Here is a 3,540-nt window from a genome sequence, read left to right as displayed (position 1 = left end):
CATATATATATTTTGTGAGGTATGACTACCTTCCGAGCTTGCGCTTGTTTTATTTAAATTCCCAGGATCATGAGCAACTAGGTGCGTCCTACTATAAAAAGTGATCAAATAACAAGCATAGATTCAAAAGGTACTAGGTTGCCTCCTAGTAGCGCTTCTTTAACGTCTTGAGCTGGACGCCTTATGACTTGTCGATCACTGACCCAGTACTTTGCTTACCTTTGGCCTTGGACTTGGTCGCCTATTGGTCGGCCATGTGTCATAGGCAACGCTCTAACCTTTTGTGGATGAGCTGAGGTGAACTCTAGAGGTGGTGGCAGAGCGTCTGTTGCCCGCTGCCGGCCGTCCCCAAGCTGCTGGGGTGTTTCACCTTACGCCTGCCTGGGGGCACAGTACTTCTTGATGAAAGCTCGATTAGTAGGGGGCCTGATGACCTTGCTGGGGGCGATAGGCACCCCGTAGAATCGACAGAGGCCCGTAATCAGAGCTAGCAACTCCAAGACCCTGTTGGACTTCTGATGTGCCATCATTTTCTTCTATTTTCTAAACCCTTTTTGCACCATTTTAATTACTGATTGGTCTTAATTGTCAATTAATTAGGCAGTTTTATTATTTGGGCCCATTTAGCTAATTTGATGTTTTTAATCTAATTTCAGGAATTAATGAAACATTGGGCTTAATCTGGATTTTGGTTGTGGACTTGAAGAGGGCAAATAAAGCAGCGCTTACCTTAGTTAATTTCTAATTAGGAAATTTCGCAATTTTATTTTATGTTGTTCAGTGTTTATTTCGTTTTGGGCCAGAGTATTGTAATAGGGCCCAATGACTTTGAGTGACTCTTTTTAAATAGCAGCCTTGGGATTCGTGCAAAAAATTCTGTTATGCTATTTTCATTATTCAGAGCTTTGGTTTTAGGTTTTTACATTTTTCTGTTCCCTTGTTACGATTTTCGTTCTTAATGCAAATTTCCGTTTTCTGCTTCTAATTACGAGTTCATTCTTGCTTCTCCTTCTACTTTCATTTACGTTTCTGTCTCATTTACGTTTCTGTTCATTTGCGTTTCTGCTTCATGTTTCCTTTGCATTTTCTGTTTGAATCCATGGAAGGCTAGATTTTCTGGTGTTGTTTCCTTTTGAGGACGAAGCCCAACTCTCTTTGAGGTTTTGCTTGTAATGTGGTTTCCTGGCAGTTTTCCCTTCACCAGTTATCTGAAATTCGTGAATATTAATCAGTGCACGCTTCGTGTTCGATTAATTGCCTCTGAGCCTAACTGGCGTTCATGCTTAATGGACGAAGGGCTAACTGGTGTATGTGGTGTCTAATCACGTATTGACAACCCTAAGTTGATTTTCGCTTAGTAAATTGAAATAGGGTTGGATTAAGTGGTTGACTGTCAGGGACGAATTCTCCATAACCCAGGATAAGAGAATGGCTTCTGAATCAAAGGAAACAACCCGTTTTTAATATTAGTAAGTTCGTATTCCAGTTTACTTGTTCTGCTCTTTAATCACAAAACAAACAAACCCCCCCCCAATCGTTACTGTTACTGCAAGTATATTATGAACAATTGGTGTGTCACTGCTCGTTGGGAAACGACCTAGGATCACTTCCTAGTTACTTCATTTTCATGTTTATTTGATTTGGGTACGACCTCGATCAAATTTGGTGCCGTTGTCGGGGAGCAGTGTCCAAAGGTTCATAATAGCTAGCTAGTGCTGTGTGTTTAATCCTTTCGTGTTTTATGTTTAATTGTTAGTATTTTGTTAGTATGTGTGTTAGTGTTGTTTAGTGTCCTGGTATTTTGTTTAATGTGTGTTCTATTTCAGTTTTACCATTAAGCGCTTCCCCTGTTTCAGTTTTGGGTGTTTTGCTGTGAATAGTGTTTTGCGACGGACTTAGCGACCATTTCTGCTTGCGGCAAACCAGAGTAGTAGTTGAAATCCCTTAGCGACGGATTTTAGCGACCACCCATGCTGAATTATTTGTGATTTTTTGTTTTAGTAGCTAGGGTTGTTATTTTTGGCTGAATTTTTTTGTGGTAACTTCTTTTAATCCATATTTTGTGGGAAAATAGCTAGAGCCTTTAGTTTGGTCAGATTTGAAAGTTCCAAAAAACTAGCAAATTTTGTGTTTGTCAAAACTTCAAACGACCATAACTTTTGCTCCGGTTATCAGAATCGCAAGTATTATATATGCATTTGGGGTAGAAAAAAACTTCCTACGCCGTGACAGCCCGCCATAGGCTGGCTGAGGTCTCCATCGTTCAAGAAAAGCGATTCTGTCAAAAGTTTTTTATATTTCAAGTTTTATTCACTTATTTTTCTTAACCTACCAATTTTAGCTTTCATAGTTAGACTTTGAATTTTTGTCTGAAATTTTTTGTGCTATCTTCTCATCATTTTATAAGGTTGCTCACAAAATTTCAAGTCACTTGGATATCATTTGAGGGTAGCTGTAGTTCAAACCTACACCTTTATTTACATGACAAGGCAACTAATTGTGTGCATGCTGAATGTAGTGTATGACTAGAGGCAATCCATCTGACTTACAACCCTTTGATCCTGAGATAGATAGGACATTTCACAGATTAGTTAGGCATCATTTTATACCTTTTGATCATTTTGAGCATTCCATAACTGGTGAATCTGTGCATTCTGTTATTGGTGATTTTGAACATCCTGATCTTGAGCATTATAATTTTGAGCATTCTGATTCTGAGCATTCTGATTTTGCACATTCTGAGAACATGGCACAACCTCCACCCCGTGAGAGGACTCTAAGGGAAATGGCTGCACCTGATTTTACCTACGAAAGCTTGTGCATCCAATACCCTGATGAGGATGTCCTATATGTTTTTAAAACTGGATTGATTCATTTGCTTCCAAAGTTTCATGGCCTTGCAAGTGAAGACCCGCACAAACATTTGAAGGAATTTCATATTGTCTGCTCCACCATGAAACCCCCAGATGTCCAAGAGGATCACATATTTCTGAAGGCTTTTCCTCATTCATTAGAGGGAGTGGCAAAGGACTGGCTGTATTACCTTGCTTCAAGGTCCATCACGAGCTGGGATGACATTAAGAGAGTATTCTTAGAAAAATTTTTCCCTGCTTCCAGGACCACAACCATCAGGAAAGATATCTTAGGTATTAGACAACTCAGTGGAGAGAGCCTCTATGAGTACTGGGAGCGATTTAAGAAACTATGTGCCAGTTGCCCTCACCATCAGATTTCGGAGCAGCTTCTTCTCCAATATTTTTATGAAGGACTCAGTAATATGGAGAGAAGTATGATAGATGCTGCCAGTGGTGGAGCCCTTGGAGACATGACTCCTGCTGAAGCCAGGAATTTAATTGAGAAGATGGCTTCCAACTCCCAGCAGTTTAGCGCCAGAAATGATGCCATAGTCATTAGAGGAGTGCATGAGGTAGCTACAAACTCAGCTGCATCATCTGAGACTAAGAAGCTTGAAGGAAAACTAGATGCATTGGTTAACTTGGTAACCCAGCTGGCCTTGAATCATAAATCTGTACCTGTCGC

At 40.2% G+C, this 3,540-nt stretch overlaps 1 non-coding gene across 1 annotated transcript; it reads right to left on the bottom strand.

Moving 5' to 3' along the window:
• Positions 1-3,124: 3,124 nt before the first annotated feature.
• On the bottom strand, positions 3,125-3,231 carry LOC114377695. The gene has a single exon (XR_003659134.1). It is a non-coding gene; the product is annotated as a small nucleolar RNA R71 (small nucleolar RNA).
• Positions 3,232-3,540: the final 309 nt, after the last annotated feature.

The sequence above is a fragment of the Glycine soja genome, chromosome 11, assembly GCF_004193775.1.
Source record: "Glycine soja cultivar W05 chromosome 11, ASM419377v2, whole genome shotgun sequence".
NCBI lineage: Eukaryota > Viridiplantae > Streptophyta > Magnoliopsida > Fabales > Fabaceae > Glycine > Glycine soja.
This window is presented reverse-complemented; position numbering and strand designations above follow the sequence as displayed.